Source organism: Amblyomma maculatum, chromosome 1 (genome assembly GCF_055883805.1).
Source record: "Amblyomma maculatum isolate TAMU_Amacu chromosome 1, ASM5588380v1, whole genome shotgun sequence".
Lineage (NCBI taxonomy): Eukaryota > Metazoa > Arthropoda > Arachnida > Ixodida > Ixodidae > Amblyomma > Amblyomma maculatum.
This window is the reverse complement of record NC_139344.1, coordinates 3713485-3741059: the sequence shown is the minus strand read 5'-3', so window position 1 is coordinate 3741059 and position 27575 is coordinate 3713485.

Sequence of the window (27575 nt, the reverse complement as noted above, 5' to 3'; positions counted from 1 at the left end):
CCAACGTGACCAAACCTCCTAAATATTTTGTCCAGATGGGATACTATCCTGCAAGAAGACTGCATCTGGGGTTCATTTGGTTGTGCCCCCTTCTACGCTGACGAGTACTACGACGGAGTCCATGATAGCCTCGTGCACGTCCTGGGCCATAACGCAGCAGTGGCCATTGGGAGAATAGGACTTGACGTTTCCCAGAAACATACGACCGGCTTCGAAAAGATACAGAAGATACTCTTGAGAAAACTGCTGGCTCTCGCTGCGGAACGACGGCTGCCAGTGATTGCGTACTCCCGCAACGTGAGTCACGAAACTGCAGGCATGATTACAGAGGTGAACAAGTTTCATCACCCTATTCACCTACAGAGCTTCAATGATGGATGGGCCGAAGCGAGGTTTTGGCTGCAAAACTTTCCCCACCTTTGCTTAGGCCTAACCCCCGCCCTGGGCTCCTCAGGTCATGTGCTTCTAGAGGCCTACCGATTTGATTACAGTCTCCTCGCAACGAAGTGGACAGTGTGCGGCGTAATTGGTTAAGTTACCGCACCGAAAACATTCACCCCGTCGGGATAATTTTTGAGCTGCCTTGGTTAATTTGCCCTGTCGTGGCTCTTCATCTAGAGGTTTAGCGCTCCCTTTTGCATTGAGCGGTTTGTTCAAGTTACCCACGATGTAAGAATAATTTAGGTGCTGACACTCGCTGCTCCCCGTAGAGAGAAGGCGCGGGCAGATTGTGTTCGCAGATGACCTTCAATCAGCGGTAGTTTTAGCCACAAGTGTACAGACGGTGCTGTAGTATGGGAGCCCAGGGGCCCACGCTGCCCGCTCGCGTTCGTTCGGAAATTTTCATGCTATGCGCGGGGTGTACTTGCTGAAACACGTGTGTGTGTGAAGGCTTCTCAGGGTTCTCAAAAAGTGTTTGGTTGTACCTGTGAGTCCAGTGAGTGCATTGTTCGGCTGATTGGTATTCTGCTGGGATTCACTCAACGTATACCACGCCGCGGCATGTGACGCCAAGAGCAATTAGTTGCGCTCAGCCTTGCTGCGCTTCAAAATGGGCAAGAAGCACTTTGTACCGAATTGCAAGTCGGGGTATCAAACTTGTACGGAGCGTGTGTCGCTTTTCAAGGCTCCGCGTGAACCCGAACGTTTAGAAAAGTGGCGACGGGCGATTCCGAGAGCAGATAGAATTTTGCAGCCTACCGACCACGTGTGCGCAAAGCACTTCCCGAATGAAGTGATCTCTGCAACAATTCACGTGAAATACAAGGGGAACGTCCTTCTACACGCACAAAAAAAAACTGTGCTCTCACCCGACGCTGTGCCTAGCATTTTCCCGAACTGCCCAGGATACTTGACTGTGCAGCAAAAAACGAGAAAACCTCCGCGGAAACGGCAGGCTCTGCCGCCGACTTCTCACAAGCCTAAGAAGCAAGGACAGCCAGAAGCGTCGAATGCTTCTGAAGAGCTACACCTGGCCGTTGAAAATACACCAAGTTTATTGCTGGTTGACACGAGTTCAAAACATTCTGATGCCGAATCAACAGACGCGCCTTGTAAGAGGCCACGCTTGGATTTCAACAGCGTCGCGCCCCCTCCACGTGAAGAAGAGGATACTTTTCAATACGATACTGACACATTCAGTGGCACATGCACTGCCGACGCACCTAGTCATACAGCTGAAAAGGTAATTTCCTGTTTTAAATTCAGGTGGCATTCCTCCAGCCGCCTCATCTAAGCTCACTAGGCGCAACAAATCATGATATTGTTCTACATTAAATACTGAGCGGAATTTATCCTAAATACGATACGATTCTTTCCTTTAGTATATTTATTTGATTATAATTAATTAGCCAGGATCTCACTGGACATCAAATAGCACAGTGTGCTAGTAATCGCATAAGCTTTGCTCACTATTAGGTGGCATCCGGAAAGTGAACATTTATTTAATTTCAGCGCCGTTCAGGCGTTAAAGAAGAGGCTGGTAACAGGAAAATTTTAGATTAGTAAGAAATAATAAAATAGCAAGAAGCATATAACACCGACTTGTTTAAGAGAAGTAATGACATAATATAGGTGATGTAAACGAAACTTTGCCTTAGTTGGGACGGCAAAAACATTCCTGATTCTATCATATCTTTTCATTCAGCAACAAGTTTCTTCCTCATCTGAAAAAACTACGCAGCAAGAGAGAAGTCATGGACCAACGCAAGAGCAGCGACCCACCGAGTCCCTGTTTCTCCAGGACGGAGGACAGCAAATGACAATTTCCGCTCTGTCATGCTGTGCATCCAGCCTTAAACTCCTAAGTGAAGCCTGGGTAGTCCAAGTTTCTGACAGATTTGGAGTTAAATCTGTTGCTTTCAGTGAGCTAGAATTGCCGAAAGAGAGTAACCTGGCGCCTTTTCATAGAAAAGTACTAGAAGTAACCACATCACATAATGACTCCTTGTCAGTGAAATGTTTTGTTTATGGCCGTATTGTTAACGTACAGACCATAAGTTCTGGTTTGCCCATGAATTCCCTAGCTGATACAGAGTGTGCAGTGCGGATCTTTCATGAAATGCATGTTTGTGCAGGTGGTCCCAGTGGTGAAATGTACAATATACGCCCTGAGAGCGCATATATTGCCAAATGTGGAACCTGGCGGCACAACAGTTGCCTACTAGTGACAGAGAGTACAAGTTGCAATGCATGTGCTAAGTTAAAAGATGTACTTCGTATTCATGCTGCACGAAAGAAAAAGAATTCTCAACTGAAACACATTCGCATTCCGGCCAGTCCATCGAAAGAAACACGCATTGAAATGTTGCGGCGCGCCAGGATTGCTTGCTACAAGTCAAAAGTGCGGCTTCAAAAACAAAAACATAATCTTGAACAAGAATTGGCTAACTGCAAATCAAAACTACTAGAAATCGGTAATGAAACACTCTAACGCGTTTCCAGAGAAGCAAACCTTCCTGAAGCACAAAAGCTGGTGTTGAAAGAGTGTGTAGCTGCAGGCAAAGCTCGCTCAAAAAACGGTAGAAGATACTTAGACGACTGGATCTTGCTCTTCCTTCTCCTTCATATTAGGTCACCTGCAGGATACAGATTCTTGATGGAGAGTGAAATTCTCGCTTGCCTTCAGTACGAACAATACACCGCTACATCTCATTGGTGGGCTTTAAAACAGGCTTTGATAGTAAGTTCTTCATAGCCTTAAAAAGGAAACTTGAAAAGAATGATGACTTCAAGCGGCACGGTATTATCATCTTTGATGAGATGCAAGTCCGTAAAAGCTAGGCTGTCAACTCAAAGACAATGACCTACGTCGGTCTGGCATCAGAGACTGAAAACAGTAGCGAGCTTGCAGACCGTGCTCTTGTTTTTATGTTCTGCCCTTTTGGTGAAAGTTATGCTCAGCCTAAAGGTGTTTTTGCAGCAAAAGATGCCACGTGGGGTACTATTCTTGCACAGTTGCTCCTTCAGGCAATTTTACTTATGGAGGAAGCTGGAGCAAAAATTCATGGGTTTGTTTGTGATGGAGCTTCGACAAACAGGACTATGTGGCGAACACTGGGTATAAGTGGGTCACTAGAAGCCTGCCAGAACTCCTTCAGACATCCAAGCGACCCCACACGAAAAGTTTTTGCATTTTCTGATTCTCCACACCTCTTTAAATGCATCAGAAACCGTCTTTTGCAACAAAGGTACCTGAAAAAGGAGGGACGTTGGATAAGGTGGGAGGACTATGCAGCAGTTTATAAAGAAGACCAAGCGAATGTTGGAGCTCTGAAGGTGTGTCCAAAAATAACACATTCCCACATTTATCCAAGCAACTGTGAAAAGATGCAGGTAAAGCTTGCCACGCAAGTGTTCAGTCGCTCGATGGCAGCAGGTATTGAATTTTACAGAAACCGTGGTGTGCGCAGTCTGGGAGACACTGAAGCCACGCAAGAATTCACTTTGTTTCTTAATAATCTTTTCGATGCCTTGAACCGGCGGTTTCCTCATGAAGGTGTCACAAAGCAGGGCTCTGACCTAGGCATTTTGTCACGTGGGGTAGAATGGTTGGATAACTGGGAAAAAGAGCTGCAGAGTGGAAATATCACGAAAGATATGTTCCTGACAAAAAGCACCTCTGAAGGGCTCCGAGTTACCTTGAGATCAACTAAAGAGCTTTGTGAGGTTCTTTTGCATCAGTACGAGTTCAGATACGTTCTTACAAATAAAATTAACCAAGATCCGATCGAAAGATTCTTTGACAAGATAAGACTTGCTGGAAGCCAGAATGACCATTCTTCAATGCCAACATTTTTGCAACTGTACAATATAACGTCCATTTACAGCCTTCTGAGGCCTCCCGAGTTTGGGAATTGCTGCGTGGTCGATGACAAGCCATTACTAGACGCATCAGACTTCAGAGCCCTGATCGAACTAGGCAGTGCAACTCTTCGCCTGGCTTCATTGATCAGCTAAAAAAAAGCTTGATAAACTGATTCTTGTTGAGGACTGGGAATGTGAGGATGTTATCACAGTAAACGGAAAGGATACAGCGCAAGTCGTTGACTGCATTCTTTACTATGTGGTTGGATTCTTGAGCAGAAAGTTGATGAAAGCCACAACGTGCGATTGTTGCCGGTCTGATTTTACCATTCCGGAAAACAGCTCTGCTGAATCATCCCTGACCAACACAAAGAACAGGGGTGGACTGTTGCACCCCAATGTGAATCTCTTTGAGCTGTTGAGAGCAGCTGAGGAGCACTTTGCAAAAAATGCCGACAGTCAGTCTGTATACTGGGAAACAGTGGAGCATGTGCTTGACACAAAGACCTTGATTTTTCCATGTGCTCAGCACATAGAGGAGGTCATTGCACAAATTCTGCACTATTTCTTAACCATGAGAATGAGGCAGCACTGCAAAGCTGCAACCATGAACTTGAAAAAACAAGCTCAAGAAAAAAAAAAGCTTGCAAAGCTTTGTTCATCCTGAATCCTGTTGCCAAGTTTACAGAATGTACTAATTTTTGTTAGATTTTTTGTGAATGTATGTTTTAGACAGTTTTTGCCATGTAATGTATAGTTTTGTGACAGAATAAAGTACATGTTCAGCCCCCCTTTCAGCATACCATTCCTAATATAACACATAAATGTAAGAGCACTGTACTCACCACCAGACCTACTTCAGGTCGGACATTTTTTTTTTTTTTTTCTGACATAAGAGCGCGCATTGTTCACTTGAAATGACAGAGTAGGATAGAAAAATTATGCCCATTCATGGGCAACTAGCACAAGATATACTGCTTTGAGAGTTGCGGTGGATTTAACCGTATGACATGCCCTTCATCAAGCTGTACTGCACACGGCTTGCTGTACTGGCACAAAGTATAACCGCCATAGCCTTAACACTGAGCAGAAGTCTGCGTAGGGGTCGCGTGTCGAGAGAAGTTTGTAACCAACTACATGTGTAAGCTAGAGGTGCAATGGTTCAAGGTGCTTTGAGGACATTTATTTTTTAAAGAGGCAGATGAGCAGCGGCGGCAGCCGTACCGCCAGCGCACAGCGAGAGATCCCTGGGTTGACGACCGAAGCTCGGAACGGCATTTTGGCTAGCTGTCCTTAGGCTATTTCCCCGAAAATCCTCCTACAATTTATTTCCTTTTGCTTTAATAAGCTAACATTGGCGGGCGCAACTAGAAAATACGATTGATATACTGGCTTCAACGTATGCTAGCTATCAGAGCTATTACAAAAACGCCGTCGAGAAATCAGTTGCACATTCATTTAGATAATCAGTCGTGTTACTGCAGAATCCCGGTGTATTAATGCCTGTGCATACTCTTATATATACCCCGATATCGAGCGCGACAAACGAGCAACGCTGAGCATCAATAACCTACGCAGCGCGAATCCGAGAGCCTCCACCTACTAGTGCCACCTGTCGCTGGGAAACGGAAACAGCGCCGGCACCGAACACAACCAGGACGGCACGCCGGCTGCAGTGTCATCACCTAAATTATTCTCATACCGTGAAGTTAGCTTTAGCCGTGCCCTTTGGTTCAACTGGTCTAAGAGTGCTACCCTTCCTTCGTGCGCTACCCTCTCCTGCAGCCTCTTCCAAGGTTGCAAAAGGCGAGCTAGCTCGCCATCCTTAAACCATTTTTCGCCTTCTCGAAGCTTTACGTACTTATTGGCTTCATTTAAACCATCCTTTAGTTGGTCAGCAACGAGAAGCTCCATAATTTTTTCAAAATATTTCACGCCACGTGTGTGTATGTAAATGTTAGCGTAACTGCGCAAACGCGTCGTGAACGCCTTCCAAGTCTCGCCTGTGCGTTTGGTCGCTGACTGGAATTGTCTTTGATATTCGGCTGCAGACAGCCTTAGCTCTTACCAGACAAATTATAGAATGTCGATGAACTTTAATACGTTCAAAGAAATGCTGAACACTATCCTGTCCACGATAACATTGCGGGCTGCTTGCCGGGAGCCCACAATATGTCCCAAATAGTGGATTGAAGCCAGAGCTAACTTACACTTCTCTACGTTAGTGCGCAATCCTGCGTTCTCCAAAGTAGTGAAAACCTCGGGCAGATGTTCCACATGTCGCTCTATAGATTTACTGAAGACGGCTATATCATCTAAATAAGTGCATGAGTTTTCTTCATGCGGAGCCAACATATTGCTCATATCCCTCTGAGAAATGGCAGCTGCATTTTTCAAGCCGAGCGACATGACTCCATGCCAACTGACCGCAAAGCAACACGAAGGCTGTTACGAGTTGTGAACTCTCGTCTAGAGGCACTTGCCAATAGCCCCATTTTAGGTCGATGAGTGTAATGAACTTCGTGGCTCCTACGTGTAAAATGAGCTCCTGCGGGCATCTCATTGGGTAGGCATCAGTCTCAGTTTCTGCATTGAGTGCCCTGTAATCATTGCACAGATGGATTGACCCATCTTTCACAGGTGCACTTACGATTGCATACGCGTACGGACTCTCACACACGGGTATATCACATTTAAATCTAGCAGCTCCTTAATCTGCTTGGCGACTTCACCTTTCAGAGAGTCGGCGATTCTGTACGGGCGGCTGCGTTTCAGCTTGGCCCCTTCCACAAGTTTAATGTGATTCGCGCCGACATGCGCAATGCCTGGTTTCGCTACGAGTAGCACTTTGTGCTGGTCGAATACAGCGCGTATTCTAGAAGCCGTCTCGACATCGAGATGTGCTGTATTGTATTGTATTGTATTGGGGTTTTATGGCGCATAAGCAACTGAGGCTATCATGCGCCAAGAGCAAGGTTAAAATCTGTTCTTATTTGAAAAGGGGAAGAAGGTTCGTTTAAGTTTACAGTTTATTCAGAACGTCTGCTTCTTTTAAAAAACTAAGAACACATGTTAAGTTTATTATTGCTCTTTCTCCTAAAAGTAATTTGGGATGGAAAGGGATGGCATGATCATAAAAAATAGTGAAATGCTTTCTCCGTAGTGTCTCTAGTTTTGGGCATGCAATCAGGATGTGGTTGACTGTGAGTACTTCTCCGCATTCTCCACACGTAGGCTTATCTTGTTTCATTAGTAGAAAATTATGTGTGAGATGTGTGTGCCCGATACGCAGACGGCATACTGTAACCTCCATGAAGCGTTCCTGATGAGTGCTTGTTTCCCATTCTTCTATTATAGGCTTTACGAGGTGCAATTTATTACTTTCCTGGTTATTCCATATAGACTGCCATATATCCTTTTGTTTTCGTTTAATTAACTTTATGCAATCCTTATAAGGTATGTTTACTTTCTCTATTTCTTTCCTGCCTGCTTGAGCAGCACACACGTCCGCTCTCTCATTTCCTTCAATGCCCATGTGGCTTGGAACCCAACAGAATATTATGTTATGTCCTTGGGCTGATATCTTTATTACATCGTGTATTATGTTACCGAGTAATGGCATGACTGCATTTCTGGAGTTTAGAGCTGTGAGCACACTCAGTGAATCTGTATAGATAACACTGTTCTCAGTACCCTCGTACACAATTTTTGCTACAGCTACCCGGACAGCATAACACTCGGCTGCAAATACTGATGCACATTGAGGAAGTCGAATAATTTTTTCGGAGTTCCGATCCATTACAGCGCAGCCCACATAGAAGGCAGTTTTTGATCCGTCTGTGTAAAACTCTGTGCATTTGCTGTATTTCTCTTTTAGTGCGTGATATTCTTGTAATATATGTTCTGTAGGAGTTTCGCTCTTTTTGAACTGTGTAAGAGTGAGGTCACAGACTGTTGGAAAGTTGTACCATGGGGCCAGGGGCCTATTTTCTTGAGCGACATCAGGCAAGGTGTCCAGAATATGGAGCTCACGGCAAATGTCTTGAAATCGCATTATCAATGGTCTTGTTGTCTGAGGCTTATTTGAGAATATTGTTCGGGAGGGGCAAGTAGTGACAATCGGGTAACAGATGTGTTTTTTCCGTGTCCTTATTTTGAGGACATATGCGCATGTAAGTAAAGCTCGTCTATCTTTCAGAGAAGGCTCGTTAGTTTCAACATAGAGGCTATGCACAGGAGACGTTCTGTATGCACCACAAGCAAGGCGGAGGCCTAAGTTATGCACTGGGTCTAATTTCTTTAAATATGATTGCCTAGCTGCTCCATAGACTATGCTTCCATAGTCCAAGGAGGAGCGCACAACGGAGCGATATATATGCAAAAGGCATGCCCTATCAGATCCCCAATGTTTGCGTGAAAGGACTTTTAGGATGTTTAGGGATTTGGAGGCTTTCTTCTTTAGTGCTTGTATGTGAGGGAGAAAAGTGAGTTTTTTGTCAAAAGTAATGCCCAAGAATTTATGGTTATTGTTTATGGGCAATTTGATTTCATTTAGGTGTAAGGTAGGATTGGGCTGTATGCCTCGTTTGAGCGAGAACATAACTGCCACTGTCTTCTGCGGGGAAAATTTAAACCCATTTTCACTGGCCCATTTTGTTAGCTTATTTATTGTTAATTGGATCTGTCTCTCACATGTGGACATGTTGCATGACGTGTAGGCTATTTGAAGGTCGTCCACATAGAGTGAATACATTATGGAATTTGGTATTACTTTACTGATCGAATTCATTTTTACCACGAAAAGTGTGGTGCTTAAAATGCACCCTTGGGGCACACCATTCTCCTGCAGGAAGGTTCTTGATAAAGTGGTCCCAAGACGTACTTGAAACGACCGATGTGAGAAAAAGTCACTTAAAACCTTTAGCATTCTGCCACATATGCCTAGATCTGCTAGGTCGCGCAATATCCCATACCTCCAAGCCGTATCATATGCTTTCTCAAGGTCAAAGAAAACGGCAAGGCAATGCTGTCGGTGTATAAAAGCCTCTCTGATAGTGTTTTCAAGACGTACGAGATGGTCAGTTGTTGAGCATCCTTTTTTAAAACCGCACTGATGAATGTTTAAAAGTTGATGAGATTCTAAAACAAAAGTTAGTCTGATGTTTAAAACACTTTCAAATGATTTTGCTAAACAGCTGGTGAGAGCAATGGGCCTATAACTACCAGGAGATGTCGGCTCCTTTCCGGGTTTTAAAAAAGGTATGACAACAGCTTTTTTCCACGCCTCTGGCAATTTTCCTAGGACCCATATTTTGTTAAAAAAATTTAATAGTGCCTCTATGGCAGGTTCGGATAAGTGGGCGAGCATTTTGTAGTGAATTTGGTCAGGACCAGGTGCAGTTTGTTTACCGGCAGCTAGGACATTTTTTATTTCTTGTAGTGTAATCAAGCTATTATAGGGTTCTTTTGTACCACTACTTGTAGGGAGTTTTTGTTTCTCTGCTGTGTTTTTGTGTTTTAGGAATGTTTGAGTGTAGTGTGATGAACTGGAAACTTCAGAAAAGTATTCACCTAAAATGTCGGCCTGTTCTTGTATAGTTGTCTGTACTCCGGGGGCTGTTAGAAGGGGAATGGTAAATGGAGAGTAGCTGCCATTTAGCTTTCTAACCTGTTCCCACATTTGTTTTGTTGTTGTTGAGCTATTTATAGAAGTTACATAGTTTTGCCAGGAGGCTTTTTCGGCGTGGCGGCGGATGTAGCGGGCTTTTGCTCTTGCTTTTTTAAACTTGACGAAATTGTCCTGTGTTGGGTATCTGCGAAAAATTCCCCATGCTTTGTTTTGTTCTTTTTTTGCTTGTTTACATTCTTTTGAATACCAGGTTTTGTGATTTTGTTTCACCACTCCTGAGGACTGAGGAATTGCTATATGTGCTGCAGTAAGGATACAATTTGTGTAAGCATCGTTTAGTTCATCTATATTATATTTATCTAGAGTAATTTTTTCTAGGCTGGCCTTCTCTCGGAACAGTGCCCAATCGGCTAAATGCAGCTTCCAGCGTCGCGGCTTGGATGGGATGATTTGTGGTGAAGATGTTAAGCTGATTAGTATAGGTAAGTGATCACTTCCGTGTGGATTATCTAAAACGTCCCATTTAAAATCTGTAAAAATTGATGGTGAGCTGAGGGATAAATCAATACAGCTCATTTTGCCTGAACTAGATGAACAGTAGGTTGGTTTTCCGGTGTTAAGAAGACAGATATTATTACATAGTATACAATCCTCGATGATTTCGCCTCTCGTATCTGTTTTTCTACTGCCCCAAAGGATGGAATGTGCATTAAAATCTCCTACTATTAAAAATGGCTCTGGAAGCTGCTTTAAAAGGTCTTCTAATTCATAACTACTAAATTTAAGGTGCGGCTCTAAGTATATGCAGCACACAGTTATAGTTTTAAAAGCCTGTAAGGTTACCGCTATAGCTTCAAACTTAGTTTTTAGTTTGTATTCTCGAACTGCTATTCCATTTTTTACTACTATGGCAACGCCACCTGAGAGCCTGAGAGCTTGCTCTCGGTCGCGACGGAAGACTGTATAGTTTTTGAGTATGTTCTTATGTTTGGGACCTAAATTTGTCTCTTGCAAACACAAGGCTAGTGGTGAGTGAGTGGCCAATAAGTGTTTTATGTCATTTATATTAGTTAAAAGTCCTCTGCAGTTCCATTGTAAGAAAGCCATTTTGTATTAAATGAGTAGAGCAAGTTAAGTTTTGTTTTCAGGCCCTCTGATTCGGGGCTTTTCTCGTTTTTGTCTATCCAAGGAGCTGTGCCGTCCGTCTGACGTCGACGGCACAGGACTGCCTTGGCTTGTGTTCATCGCGTCTTCTGACACGCTGGACGCCCGTGCGGACCGCACAGGTGCGTTTGTATTTCCCCTCACCGCATGGTGGGAGGCCTTGAGGCCGGCTGACCTGGGGGTCTGCGCAGCCTGTTTTTCTGGTGGTGGTGCAGCGCTGGCCGCAGCCACCAAGGGCACGGATGGCCCTGCTCCCGGTTCACTGTGTGAAACCTGGGCAGGTGCCAGAGTCTGTTGTGGCTCAGTGCCCTGTTGTGCCACAACAGAATAGGCCGGTTTTTTTGACAGAACACGATTTCGTGCTTCCCGGAAAGTTATGTTTTCTTTGACCTTGATGGTAATGATTTCCTTTTCCTGTTTCCATATTGGGCATGTGCGTGAATAGGCAGGATGACTACCCTCACAGTTGGCACACAAGTGTGTCTGAACCTCACATTTTTGGGAATCGTGTTCATGGGAAGCACATTTTGCGCATCTCGGCTGGCCACGGCAGGTCTGGGAGCCGTGACCATAGCGTTGGCACTTGAAACAGCGGCGAGGATTTGGAATATATTTCCTGAGTTGAAGTTTCACATAACCTATTTCGACTGATTCGGGGAGGATACTTTGTGCAAATGTCAAGACAAGGTGCTTGGTCGGAATCTCTTTGTCATCGCGCCTCATTTTTATTCTGTAAACATCTGTTACGTTTTGGTCTCTGAGGCCTTCTAGAAGTTCCTCTTCGGTTAAGGATCTGAGGTCATCGTCAGAGATAACTCCGCGGACAGTGTTCAGAGAACGGTGTGGACTGATGGTCACTGGGATTTCTCCAAAAGACTTTAATGTGGACAGTTTTTCATGTTGATGGTTATAGAAGATTTCCAACAGAAGGTCTCCGTTCGGAAGTTTCTTTACGTTGTAACCCTGACCTATTACTTCTGTCAGTGTCTTGGTCACTATGAAAGGTGAGATTTGTCTAGCCGTTTTCTCAGCGTTGTCACTGTGTACTACATGAAATCGTGGGAACCTGTTTGGGTTTTTCAGAAAGAATTTAGAGGTTTCGTCGGTGCGACCCCTTTTTCGGGATCGATCATGTGAGAGTAAAGAAGTCATAAAATAATGTTGACGTTCGGCCAGGGTGGCGGCCGCCCACCACCGAGCCCAACAAGGGGACGGGACGGGAGCTTCCGAGAAAGTCCAGCCCACGCCAGCCTTACACCCTGACTATAACCAAATATGGCATAACACAGGGTGGTTAGCCACACAAGGTTAACCCTTGCCGCCTGGAAAATGAAAAATCCAAGAAAAGAGGAGGAGACAGGAAAGTTGTAAGCAAGAGGACAGGAAAGCAAAAGATGGAGGGGAGGACAGGAAAAGGCGACTGCCGATTTCCCACGGTCGGGTCAGGCCGGAGGTGCCGTCTGTGGGAAGCGTGGGCCAAAGTGGTGTGTTGCCTCCGCCGAGGGGCCTTAAAGGTCCAAACACTCGGCATCGGCTCAACCACCAGGATCCCCTTTTCCCCAGACACGGCGATGCCACGCACGGCTAAGCGTGGGTGCTCGGGGTCCGTGGTGTCGCACAGTACACGCAAACATCTGCTTTAGCAGATGCCCCCTGCGGGGCATCGAGATGTGCTGTCTTTTCCATACAGACGACTACGCGTGACATTTCGCCTTCGTTTGCACGTGGGGTATATTCCACCTCCCCGAAGTCACTGTCATCATGAAACATGATGCTCATCGATGCTACCTTGCTCTATTCTGCATCTTGCGAGGCCTGGCGCAAGGAATCGTCATTCGGCTGTTCATCGCAGAACTTGTGCACGTCGCTGCTTTGCACCGGCTCAGCTTCACATGCCACGTTCCGTACTTCTTCTATCGCTTCTGACTGAGCTGTTACGTTACCAGCCGTGTTTTTGTGCTCTGCTCTCTCGGATGTCTCCAGCCTACCACTTTCGCACTCCATCCCCTTGTATTGTTCTTCCGCTGCTAGCACCTACCTTGGTTTTGGATTGGCATGCGTCAAGCAGTTGCTTCCACGCATCACCGGATAATAAACAATTGGTGCACTTAAGCTTGTTAGTAAGAGTGCACATTATTTGTGTCCCTTCCACTACTTCCTATATTGGTGATTTTTCACCAACTAAAGCTAGAGGCAGCAGTGCTAGCTTAGCACTAACTTTCTCACCGAACGCTGACACCAGCTCTATGCTGCCGTGCGGTGTTATTAGCTCCTCCCGCACACTGCTTTCGCGTATCACAGTGATATCGGTGCCGGTGTCGACAATGGCGTATATTACCCTGCCGCTGCAATCTAGTTTTACATCCCTCAGGGTAGTACGTAGAGATCAGGACTCATCTATGGCTACTCTTGCGGTTAACAGAGAAATGTGTGGCGCTGATTTAAACGGAACTCGGCGAATGTTCCAACGTGACCAAACCTCCTAAATATTTTGTCCAGATGGGATACTATCCTGCAAGAAGACTGCATCTGGGGTTCATTTGGTTGTGCCCCCTTCTACGCTGACGAGTACTACGACGGAGTCCATGATAGCCTCGTGCACGTCCTGGGCCATAACGCAGCAGTGGCCATTGGGAGAATAGGACTTGACGTTTCCCAGAAACATACGACCCGCTTCGAAAAGATACAGAAGATACTCTTGAGAAAACTGCTGGCTCTCGCTGCGGAACGACGGCTGCCAGTGATTGCGTACTCCCGCAACGTGAGTTACGAAACTACAGGCATGATTACAGAGGTGAAAGAGTTTCATCACCCTATTCACCTACAGAGCTTCAATGATGGATGGGCCGAAGTGAGGTTTTGGCTGCAAAACTTTCCCCACCTTTGCTTAGGCCTAACCCCCGCCCTGGGCTCCTCAGGTCATGTGCTTCTAGAGGCCTACCGATTTGATTACAGTCTCCTCGCAACGAAGTGGACAGTGTGCGGCGTAATTGGTTAAGTTACCGCACCGAAAACATTCACCCCGTCGGGATAATTTTTGAGCTGCCTTGGTTAATTTGCCCTGTCGTGGCTCTTCATCTAGAGGTTTAGCGTTCCCTTTTGCATTGAGCGGTTTGTTCAAGTTACCCACGATGTAAGAATAATTTAGGTGCTGACACTCGCTGCTCCCCGTAGAGAGAAGGCGCGGGCAGATTGTGTTCGCAGATGACCTTCAATCAGCGGTAGTTTTAGCCACAAGTGTACAGACGGTGCTGTAGTATGGGAGCCCAGGGGCCCACGCTGCCCGCTCGCGTTCGTTCGGAAATTTTCATGCTATGCGCGGGGTGTACTTGCTGAAACACGTGTGTGTGTGAAGGCTTCTCAGGGTTCTCAAAAAGTGTTTGGTTGTACCTGTGAGTCCAGTGAGTGCATTGTTCGGCTGATTGGTATTCTGCTGGGATTCACTCAACGTATACCACGCCGCGGCATGTGACGCCAAGAGCAATTAGTTGCGCTCAGCCTTGCTGCGCTTCAAAATGGGCAAGAAGCACTTTGTACCGAATTGCAAGTCGGGGTATCAAACTTGTACGGAGCGTGTGTCGCTTTTCAAGGCTCCACGTGAACCCGAACGTTTAGAAAAGTGGCGACGGGCGATTACGAGAGCAGATAGAATTTTGCAGCCTACCGACCACGTGTGCGCAAAGCACTTCCCGAATGAAGTGATCTCTGCAACAATTCACGTGGAATACAAGGGGAACGTCCTTCTACACGCACAAAAAAAAACTGTGCTCTCACCCGACGCTGTGCCTAGCATTTTCCCGAACTGCCCAGGATACTTGACTGTGCAGCAAAAAACGAGAAAACCTCCGCGGAAACGGCAGGCTCTGCCGCCGACTTCTCACAAGCCTAAGAAGCAAGGACAGCCAGAAGCGTCGAATGCTTCTGAAGAGCTACACCTGGCCGTTGAAAATACACCAAGTTTATTGCTGGTTGACACGAGTTCAAAACATTCTGATGCCGAATCAACAGACGCGCCTTGTAAGAGGCCACGCTTGGATTTCAACAGCGTCGCGCCCCCTCCACGTGAAGAAGAGGATACTTTTCAATACGATACTGACACATTCAGTGGCACATGCACTGCCGACGCACCTAGTCATACAGCTGAAAAGGTAATTTCCTGTTTTAAATTCAGGTGGCATTCCTCCAGCCGCCTCATCTAAGCTCACTAGGCGCAACAAATCATGATATTGTTCTACATTAAATACTGAGCGGAATTTATCCTAAATACGATACGATTCTTTCCTTTAGTATATTTATTTGATTATAATTAATTAGCCAGGATCTCACTGGACATCAAATAGCACAGTGTGCTAGTAATCGCATAAGCTTTGCTCACTATTAGGTGGCATCCGGAAAGTGAACATTTATTTAATTTCAGCGCCGTTCAGGCGTTAAAGAAGAGGCTGGTAACAGGAAAATTTTAGATTAGTAAGAAATAATAAAATAGCAAGAAACATATAACACCGACTTGTTTAAGAGAAGTAATGACATAATATAGGTGATGCAAACGAAACTTTGCCTTAGTTGGGACGGCAAAAACATTCCTGATTCTATCATATCTTTTCATTCAGCAACAAGTTTCTTCCTCATCTGAAAAAACTACGCAGTAAGAGAGAAGTCATGGACCAACGCAAGAGCAGCGACCCACCGAGTCCCTGTTTCTCCAGGACGGAGGACAGCAAATGACAATTTCCGCTCTGTCATGCTGTGCATCCAGCCTTAAACTCCCAAGTGAAGCCTGGGTAGTCCAAGTTTCTGACAGATTTGGAGTTAAATCTGTTGCTTTCAGTGAGCTAGAATTGCCGAAAGAGAGTAACCAGGCGCCTTTTCATAGAAAAGTACTAGAAGTAACCACATCACATAATGACTCCTTGTCAGTGAAATGTTTTGTTTATGGCCGTATTGTTAACGTACAGACCATAAGTTCTGGTTTGCCCATGAATTCCCTAGCTGATACAGAATGTGCAGTGCGGATCTTTCATGAAATGCATGTTTGTGCAGGTGGTCCCAGTGGTGAAATGTACAATATACGCCCTGAGAGCGCATATATTGCCAAATGTGGAACCTGGCGGCACAACAGTTGCCTACTAGTGACAGAGAGTACAAGTTGCAAGGCATGTGCTAAGTTAAAAGATGTACTTCGTATTCATGCTGCACGAAAGAAAAAGAATTCTCAACTGAAACACATTCGCATTCCGGCCAGTCCATCGAAAAAAACACGCATTGAAATGTTGCGGCGCGCCAGGATTGCTTGCTACAAGTCAAAAGTGCGGCTTCAAAAACAAAAACATAATCTTGAACAAGAATTGGCTAACTGCAAATCAAAACTACTAGAAATCGGTAATGAAACACTAACGCCTTTCCAGAGAAGCAAACCTTCCTGAAGCACAAAAGCTGGTGTTGAAAGAGTGTGTAGCTGCAGGCAAAGCTCGCTCAAAAAACGGTACAAGATACTCAGACGACTGGATCTTGCTCTGCCTTCTCCTCCATATTAGGTCACCTGCAGGATACAGATTCTTGATGGAGAGTGAAATTCTCGCTTGCTTTCAGTACGAACAATACACCGCTACATCTCATTGGTGGGCTTTAAAACAGGCTTTGATAGTAAGTTCTTCATAGCCTTAAAAAGGAAACTTGAAAAGAAAGATGACTTCAAGCGGCACGGTATTATCATCTTTGATGAGATGCAAGTCCGTAAAAGCTAGGCTGTCAACTCAAAGACAGTGACCTACGTCGGTCTGGCATCAGAGACTGAAAACAGTAGCGAGCTTGCAGACCATGCTCTTGTTTTTATGTTCTGCCCTTTTGGTGAAAGTTATGCTCAGCCTAAAGGTGTTTTTGCAGCAAAAGATGCCACGTGGGGTACTATTCTTGCACAGTTGCTCCTTCAGGCAATTTTACTTATGGAGGAAGCTGGAGCAAAAATTCATGGGTTTGTTTGTGATGGAGCTTCGACAAACAGGACTATGTGGCGAACACTGGGTATAAGTGGGTCACTAGAAGCCTGCCAGAACTCCTTCACACATCCAAGCGACCCCACACGAAAAGTTTTTGCATTTTCTGATTCTCTACACCTCTTTAAAAGCATCAGAAACCGCCTTTTGCAACAAAGGTACCTGAAAAAGGAGGGACGTTGGATAAGGTGGGAGGACTATGCAGCAGTTTATAAAGAAGACCAAGCGAATGTTGGAGCTCTGAAGGTGTGTCCAAAAATAACACATTCCCACATTTATCCAAGCAACTGTGAAAAGATGCAGGTAAAGCTTGCCACGCAAGTGTTCAGTCGCTCGATGGCAGCAGGTATTGAATTTTACAGAAACCGTGGTGTGCGCAGTCTGGGAGACACTGAAGCCACGCAAGAATTCACTTTGTTTCTTAATAATCTTTTCGATGCCTTGAACCGGCGGTTTCCTCATGAAGGTGTCACAAAGCAGGGCTCTGACCTAGGCATTCTGTCACGTGGGGTAGAATGGTTGGATAACTGGGAAAAAGAGCTGCAGAGTGGAAATATCACGAAAGATATGTTCCTGACAAAAAGCACCTCTGAAGGGCTCCGAGTTACATTGAGATCAACTAAAGAGCTTTGTGAGGTTCTTTTGCATCAGTACGAGTTCAGATACGTTCTTACAAATAAAATTAACCAAGATCCGATCGAAAGATTCTTTGACAAGATAAGACTTGCTGGAAGCCAGAATGACCATCCTTCAATGCCAACATTCTTGCAACTGTACAATATAACGTCCATTTACAGCCTTCTGAGGCCTCCCGAGTTTGGGAATTGCTGCGTGGTCGATGACAAGCCATTACTAGACGCATCAGACTTCAGAGCCCTGATCGAACTAGGCAGTGCAAGCAACTCTTCGCCTAGCTTCATTGATCAGCTAAAAAAAAGCTTGATAAACTGATTCTTGTTGAGGACTGGGAATGTGAGGATGTTATCACAGTAAACGGAAAGGATACAGCGCAAGTCGTTGACTGCATTCTTTACTATGTGGTTGGATTCTTGAGCAGAAAGTTGATGAAAGCCACAACGTGCGATTGTTGCCGGTCTGATTTTACCATTCCGGAAAACAGCTCTGCTGAATCATCCCTGACCAACACAAAGAACAGGGGTGGACTGTTGCACCCCAATGTGAATCTCTTTGAGCTGTTGAGAGCAGCTGAGGAGCACTTTGCAAAAAATGCCGACAGTCAGTCTGTATACTGGGAAACAGTGGAGCATGTGCTTGACACAAAGACCTTGATTTTTCCATGTGCTCAGCACATAGAGGAGGTCATTGCACAAATTCTGCACTATTTCTTAACCATGAGAATGAGGCAGCACTGCAAAGCTGCAACCACGAACTTGAAAAAACAAGCTCAAGAAAAAAAAAAGCTTGCAAAACTTTGTTCATCCTGAATCCTGTTGCCAAGTTTACAGAATGTACTAATTTTTGTTAGATTTTTTGTGAATGTATGTTTTAGACAGTTTTTGCCATGTAATGTATAGTTTTGTGACAGAATAAAGTACATGTTCAGCCCCCATTTCAGCATACCATTCCTAATATTCCACATAAATGTAAGAGCACTGTACTCACCACCAGACCTACTTCAGGTCGGACATTTTTTTTTTTTTCTGACATAAGAGCGCGCATTGTTCACTTGAAATGACAGAGTAGGATAGAAAAATTATGCCCATTCATGGGCAACTAGCACAAGATATACTGCTTTGAGAGTTGCGGTGGATTTAACCGTATGACATGCCCTTCATCAAGCTGTACTGCGCACGGCTTGCTGTACTGGCACAAAGTATGACCGCCATCGCCTTAACACTGAGCAGAAGTCTGCGTAGGGGTCGCGTGTCGAGAAAGTTTGTAACCAAGTACATGTGTAAGCTAGAGGTGCAATGGTTCAAGGTGCTTTGAGGACATTTATTTTTTAAAGAGGCAGATGAGCAGCGGCGGCAGCCGTACCGCCAGCGCACAGCGAGAGATCCCTGGGTTGACGACCGAAGCTCGGAACGGCATTTTGGCTAGCTGTCCTTAGGCTATTTCCCCGAAAATCCTCCTACAATTTATTTATTTTTGCTTTAATAAGCTAACATTGGCGGGCGCAACCAGAAAATACGATTGATATACTGGCTTCAACGTATGCTAGCTATCAGAGCTATTACAAAAACGCCGTCGAGAAATCAGTTGCACATTCATTTAGATAATCAGTCGTGTTACTGCAGAATCCCGGTGTATTAATGCCTGTGCATACTCTTATATATACCCCGATATCGAGCGCGACAAACGAGCAACGCTGAGCATCAATAGCCTACGCAGCGCGAATCCGAGAGCCTCCACCTACTAGCGCCACCTGTCGCTGGGAAACGGAAACAGCGCCGGCACCGAACACAACCAGGACGGCACGCCGGCTGCAGTGTCATCACCTAAATTATTCTCATACCGTGAAGTTAGCTTTAGCCGTGCCCTTTGGTTCAACTGGTCTAAGAGTGCTACCCTTCCTTCGTGCGCTACCCTCTCCTGCAGCCTCTTCCAAGGTTGCAAAAGGCGAGCTAGCTCGCCAGCCTTAAACCATTTTTCGCCTTCTCGAAGCTTTACGTACTTATTGGCTTCATTTAAGCCAGCCTTTAGTTGGTGTAAGGCCGCAGTGAAAAGCGACTCGCACGTGGAGTCGAGCTGGCGGTCGAACCCCCACGCGCCGAGGCCAAGGAGCGAGCGCTGTTGTTTTTTTTCTTTTCTCCCCTTTTCTTGGGCGCGGGCGCATGGGAGGCCTGGTTTGTTTCGTCCTTCGCCCTGAGGCGTCGCCAAGAAGCGAACGACAGACGCATCCAATTATCAGCCGGGGACAACAGTGGCACGCTTCTGCGAACCACTTTACGGCCAGCTCGTCCAGCAATCTCAGCGATCTCCCGCCGTGGCGCCAAGCATGGGTGCAAGGAGACGCCGTTAATGAAGCTTTTTGCACTGCCACAAGCGCTCACTAAATGTCCTGCAGAAGGCGACAATGGGCGCGACCCTCGGCCCTCCCAAGTAGGCAATTAGCCCAGCGGCCTACCGCTGTGTCGCGAGACATTGGGTCCGAGCGACGGCGACTGTACACTGCTCTGGGACAGTGCCCCCCCCCCCCCCCCTTTTCCTTGAACGCGACGGCTGGATGGCCTGGTCTCCGGATCCCCCGCGGCGCTTCTTTCACAAAGGCGGCAGCTGCAAGGTCGCGTCGCAAACACGCCGGAGAGAGGAAGGAAAGACAGGCGCCGTGTGAGAGGGTTTGTGGACCAGCGAGTGGAAAGAGTGTGTGTTTTGAATGTTGTATTTTTTATTTGATGTAATTAAGGACCTGGGTCCGAGATTATTCCCAACCTATGGGGGTTGTGGCATGTTTTTAAATAATTTGATTGGCTGCTTCATTTTCGGGGCGGATCACCTAAGGTGACCACCCTTGGGCCTTTGTTGATGTCTGGTATCAAAAAGCAGTCCTCGGACCATGTTCGACAGTCAAGATTGAGGCTCCGTGCTTAGCACGTATTTACAGTCCCTAGGCTTTAACCGAAATGCTCGGTAGAAAAGTAAGGGCTTGTAGAGTGACTTCTCTGTGTGAGAGTCTATTTTGTTTTAAGTTGCAGTTGTCTGTGTGACTCTTGTTACTGTAACTTAGTTTGCCTATGTATACTATTTTGCTTCTGTAAATATATATCTCCTCCTGACCATCATCAGATCATCGTCTACTGTTTCCTCACTGCCTGCCGAAGACAGCTATTCATTACTGTTGGTCAGCAACGAGAAGCTCCATAATTTTCTCAAAATATTTCACGCCACGTGCGTGTACGTAAATGTTAGCGTAACTGCACAAACGCGTCGTGAACGCCTTCCAAGTCTCGCCTGTGCGTTTGGTAGCTGACTGGAATTGTCTTAGATATTCGGCTGCAGACAGCCTTAGCTCTTACCAGACGAATTATAGAATGTCGATGAACTTTAATACGTTCAAAGAAATGCTGAACACTATCCTGTCCACGATAACATTGCGGGCTGCTTGCCCGAGCCCACAATATGTCCCAAATAGTGGATTGAAGCCAGAGCTAACTTACACTTCTCTATGTTAGCGCGCAATCCTGCATTCTTTAAAGTAGTGAAAACCTCGTGCAGATGTTCCAAATGTCGCTCTAGAGATTGACTGAAGACGGCTATATCATCTAAATAAGCGCATGCGTTCTCTTCATGCAGAGCCAACATGTTGCTCATATCCCTCTGAAAGAGAGTGAACTGCACATTCGATTGTCTTTTGAGACACGAAAGACTTCATCTTCGTCTTCAAATATAGTTGTTGCAGCAGCGAACAATGCACGACCGATGAGTGTCGTGAGACATCGTTCGAACAGCATCATGGCAATGAACGGCGCCATTCTTTGCCAATTAAGACTTCTTTACTTCCCCCTTCAGTGGCATCGGGTGTCACACTATATTACGCATACAGAGCTAAAGAGATTGCCGTGGACCACTTTACACAGCGGACAAGTACGAGTACCGGTCCCCACTCGTCGGCATGGAACGAAACCACAAAACTGCAAGACAAAAAAAGCAGGAACCAGCAGCAGTGCGCCCGCGGTAATTACGAGAAGATCCGAAGGCAATGGGTTGGTTGTGACACTGACAAGGAAATTGCTTTTTCGCTTTGCGTTTTGAAAAATCTCACCCGGCTCTGACAGACAAGACTCACTAAACGAGAGAAAACCAGCTTTTCAAAAGAACCACCTCACTCGCTTTCCAAAAGAATGGCACACTCTGCTCAAAAGACAGCAGAGGGCAAGGACATCATTGCGAATCTTGCGAGAAAGGGCGGAAGTTGCTTTCTTGCATTGCTAATAGATGGCACGGAAGTCGCACCCGCCTGTGACGGAAAGTTTCACTGAGCGAGAGAACCAGCAACCAGCTCTCTGAAAGATCTGACGGCTCCGACCACTCCGGCCGCTCCAGATCCAACGGCTCCGGCGGATCCGGCGCCGACTTTGCAGAGCCAAATGGCTCACCCGCTCCTTGAAAAGAGCGGCTCCGAAGATCCAGCTCGCTCAGGAGCAACCCATCCCTACCTTGTTGTACGTAAAATTAAAATAAGGGCGTAGAAGAAAAGAAGCAGCAAGTTACATCACTTGAGCTTATTTTTTTTTTCTTGAGACTTGTGTTAATCTGCTCTCGCGTGGTTGTCGCGCTAGGCGCACTTTCGATCAACGGCACGCCTGATTAGTAAAATATCTTATTTAGCGTGCATTGGAAGATTGCAAATCATTACCCAGTGCTAAGGCAGATGAAATATATCGCCCACGGTGTGTTAAATTTGCCTGTAGACGGACTGCGCATCGCCTTTTCACATAAAATATGTGCAAGAGTGTTCCTGATTTCCTTGTTGCGCCAATTCATCTCAGCTTTTAAGGTTTCATGCATACAAGCTGTTAACAGATTTCTGTTAACAGATTTCGCCCATATGTATATGTCATATGGGCAAAATCAACCAATGAACTATATGTCAACAAATGAACTCATCCAGACGAGCCGTCGCCCCAGTTTTGTTGCGTGAATTTAGTCATTTATATGTCAGCAAGAGCAGCAAGTCATGCTCTCAGCTCCCGCAACCTCGAGTACGTATACATTTTAATCTGGCTGGATTTAGCAAATTAACGCGGGAGCGTGGTATCGACGAGAAGCCAGAACGCTACCTTGCTGCGCGCGCGTAATCCCATTTAGAACACCGGTAAAAATACCGAAACGCTAGGACAGCTATCGGCAGTCACGCGCTGCCATGTCGCGAGTTTAGCACACTTCATTTAGCTGCGCTTAACATCGCGACTTCTACCACAGACATCATGCTGCCCCGATTTCTTTTCTTAATTGGGATAGTTGAATTTCCCAGGAGCTCTATGGCCATTTTCTTTATTTCAGGTTCTTGCAAGAACCTGAAAATAATAAAATGGCCATAAGATATAAACATGACATAAGAAACTTAATTTAACAAAGCAGAGGCAAGTTTAGGATGTGTGTTCTCCTTTATGACATAGGTTTCTGACTTCCATTTTAAAAAGTTCATACTTGGCATGTGCAAGCAGAATCGGATCGCCAAGTGCAAAACGTATAGAGGTCCAAAACTGCTCGTTTTCCTGAACAAAACTTTTCATGAGCAAATAAGGGCTGCCTTTCCATTCGTCAATTCAGCAGTGTGATGACTCTTTCCGCATCGCACCGATAGCCAAATCATGAAAGCAAAAAAAAAAAAAACAAAAAAAAATCCTACTCTCTCACAGTTTTCCAGCCGCGTCAGCGGGCGCCAATGCTGAATAGTTTTACTTTCACCTGTGCCTTCATCTGCCCGGCCACCCATCTGCCCCACAGAACAAAAACGTAAACAGAACAGAAGAGCAATATGATGTATTGGACCTCTTACCTCGAGTTTTCTTCTTTTTGCGAAAGCAGCTCTTGGCGGCGGAGAGGTGCGAAGACAGAAGGCACAGCACCGGTTTTCAATCGCGTAGATTTGATCGGTATCCCAAAAGATCGCATCAACGACAAGCTTTGGTGATAGTCACTGTCGCGAAAATGATCTGAGCAGATCACCGACGATTTTGTTGGCTTGAAATCCTTCCTCTTGACCGCGGCAACCCAAAGCGTCGATAGCTTGAGCTCCTTGGGGAATTTATGAAACGCGACATCCTCTCTGCCGCCAGTGTTCGTGCAGCCATAGGCTGCGCAGAACCACGACATGGTCGTTCTTTTCGTGAAGAACGGTGCGGGATGCACTGAAAAAGCTTGCGGTAAGCGCGACACAAGAAAAAGGTTGCACTGCGTAGCCTGCAAGCGACAGGTGATGCACGGCCTGCTGGGGCAATAAGAAGCGGAAGAGAGGTAGATGCCGTCCTTGACGTCACTACCGCCTGTCGTACTCCTGTCGTCTGCTACTGACATCCCACCTCCAGCGCTGTGCACTGCGGAGAAGCCTGAACGGGGTAGCAACTTTAATCGATGATTACGTCACTATTTCAAAAGCTAAAGCCAAAATATTTCGTATACTTAACATACAAACCCTGCAGATTCGACCCTCTGAAGCGCATCAAATTCTAAAACCGGTGCAGCTTCCCTTTAAGGGCGGACATGGGTCTTGAGCAAAATGTTCTTAATATTTGTCCTGTCAGTATGAAATTTGCAGGGTTTATGTAAATTCTTGTGCTGGTTTCAAATATGTTGTTAGTTTTCTTCTACAAAAATTTGCTGAGTAGTTACAGCAACTTTGCTTTTCCAGACTTGCGGGAAGCTTGTAAAAATATCTACTGAAGGGAAATTGCTAAAATGCACATGGATCTGTTCCTGAATGTCTAAGGAACACAATAAAACAAGTTTTGTGCTCCTGCCTTACTACAAGCCAACGTTATGGAAGTTTTAAGTTTCAGCTCCTTAAGTGCAACCACCCCCTTTCTACATCTTCTTATGTTTAAAAATGTTTCATGCAGTTGAGACCTTGTATAATAGCTTTATTGTGTTCCTTTAACACTCACGAGCCAGTAAAAAACAATCATTACAATCTAACGAGTAGGAGAGCCACAATGCCACCCGCAAAATAGAAGGGTAGGCAAAATTTTCATTTTGAGAAAAATGGAAAAAACGAATTGCAATGTCAAACACTAATTTAATCAAACAAAAACTGTAGAAATGCAGGCCACTGTGGCCTAGAAGGCTCCTGGACAGTAATCTGCATTGGGTTTGCCCTTCTGCTTTCGTTTTGCTGCAGTCTGAAAAGCTGCAGAGGAAGCACGCTTCCTCTCTGCTCTCAGACATTCACTGGTGCAATGCACACGTTTACAATTTAAAATGGCTATAAACCTCCAGGAATGTAGTCTCTTTGCTTTCCAACGTCCAAGTGTCGCCTCTTTCATTTTGATTTGCAGTTGCAGCACATTCAGTTGTCACTTTTTCGTTTTTTTTTTTTTGTTTTTTTTTACGTACGTCGTTTTGCTACGTCCTCGCATCAAGACCGCGGTGAGGAACGTTTATTGCGGAAAAGAAATGTAATTTGGAGCTGTTTGCTGCTTCCCAGTGCTCTGCATTGCACTGGAAGCAAGTGAATTCCCTAGGACTATGAACGAGGTCCGATCGGCGCAAACGCGCGGCGAGCTCTACGAAGACGACGTGTCCCGCAGTTTACGCATTGGAGAATAAGTTTGACGGTGATTCCTTATCCCCGTTCACTTTTTTAAATGCCAATATCGCCGCCGTATGTTTTACGCTTCGCCAATCTCGGCAAACTGTTTAGATCTGACGATCGTGAACTCCGCATCGCCAAGCGGACTGTCCGCCGCGCTGCCGTCATCGTTACGAACACAATCCGTCTACCGCTTCGTTGCTGGAGTTGGCGCGAGTTCAAGCTTTTCCTGTTTTGAGCTTATCTTTCTGCTCATCTGCGGCCTGCGTTATCACTGTCGCGGCGGGTGCGACCGCTGGCAGTAGCAGTCCCCCGTGCTGGGGAACACGCTAGGCCTACTTCAGGCTCGTACACACGCTCGTTCGGCGCACGATTTTCGTCGGCCTGAGCGCGCACAGCCGGGGCAGGGCATCACTTGAGATGATTATTAAACTATTTTTTTCACTTTTTTCACAAATTCTTGCCATGAACGCACCTCGCGGTTCGGAACCAAGCGCGGCCGGCGTCACGTCTCCGCCGTCTCCCCGCGCCGAGCAGACGCCGTCAGCCAGCTCCACCAATGCGGGGACGCCTTATCGTCATGTGCACCCCGAAAGCCAATGGGATTGCAAATGCCACGTTTTCTTTTTTGCTATTTTTTATGCGACCAATGGGCGAATGTAAACAGCAGAGGCGGCAATTTGAAGACGAAAGGCGGCTCTTTCGAATGAGACCAAGATGGCTACGGTGCCGCGCACAAAATGGGAGCTACGCCTCGCGGAAAATGGTTGTTTCGGGGGTCGTTTTCGGCCCAAATTTGGGCGACATCGATTATATAAATTGGCATTGTGACTAAAATACCGACCCTAGAGATGAAAAACTTAGCAGATAGGTAGATAAAGAGCTACTGATTTCGCAAATCACATTTTCTAAAAAGTGATTTTTTCGCGATTTTTTGGTCCGAAAGACCCGTGTCCCCCCAAGTGGAAAAGGGTGGTTCTTAAACGCCCATGAACATACATGTTAAACATTAAAGGGAAGAACTGGAGCAACAAAGTAATCATGTAACAGTTGAATGACATGTTTGTTGTTTCTTTTCTTTGTATTGTCTTGGAACTGGTGGCTCTATAAGCCAGTTCAAGTCTATAAACAGCGTTAACACTTTCAGGGGTGGAAGCAGGCTCAAGCATTTTGGAGCAGCTTTGGGAGCAGTAGTAAAGCCATTTTGGAGCAGCTTTGCAGCAACGAAACAAGAGTTTTGGAGCATTTGAATTAAGTTTTGGAGCACGCTTCCAAGATGAAACACCTTTGATAAATGCACTTTTCTTTTTCTGAAATACAAAATTTCCAATCAGACTCCGGTTTTATGCAAGTTCAATGCCTTTCCAACTTTGCACTCATCTCTGACATGACAAACGGCTAAAGCATGTGAAGATATATAGCACAGGCCGACCTTAGCATAAACTTGGAACAGACTAGCAGAAAACGTAGTGCTTGCTGGTACGCTTCATAACTGAACATCTAGTCTGACCTACCTATTTTGACTTGATAGTTTCAAATATTTCTTTCTTTAGACCACAATAATGCGCCTTGACAAGCTTGGCGCTAGTGCCACTCCTGTGCTTTTTGCCTACCATGGGATTGCAGACGACTGCAGCACGACCTCGATCGTCTTGTCCGTTTGTAAATATGGCAGAGGTCTACAGGGGTGAAAGCAGACTCGAGCATTTTGAAATTTTGGGATATAGACAGATGGCATTGAAGGGTAGCTTTTCCATCCTACAGCTTTTTTACTTACTACCTCCTGCATGTAGTTCATCATTCTTTGCTTCAGCAATGCTGGGACTTATTGTTAATATTTTGGCAATATACCTCGTATGCCTTTCTAACACTCTTGAGAAGCTTTCTATTGATTGACAGCTTTAGCATACCAACCCATAATGCTTGAAATATTGTTTTGTCTGCCGTAGGCCTGGCAAGCTTGTCACTGACAAAGAGGCTCGATGGTGAAGTACCTGCTTGTTTTCACAGCAAAACTATTAGAATAACTCATGCAGCTTTTGCAGTTGGACAAGTTTCTTTCCTATTACAGCAGTTAGCGCTACCTGCTTCGCTTGCTGACCTCGCTTCTCTCTACCAGCGCTTCAAAAGGCTGAAACGAGGTGCTACGTTACATGCACAGTGCATTTTTTTTAGCAATTATCTCCAATCGTCGGTGGCTCATATTAAATTTACTTGCGAATAAATATTTATTATGCTCCATACTTCCTTCCCTTACAAAACTTTCATTTGT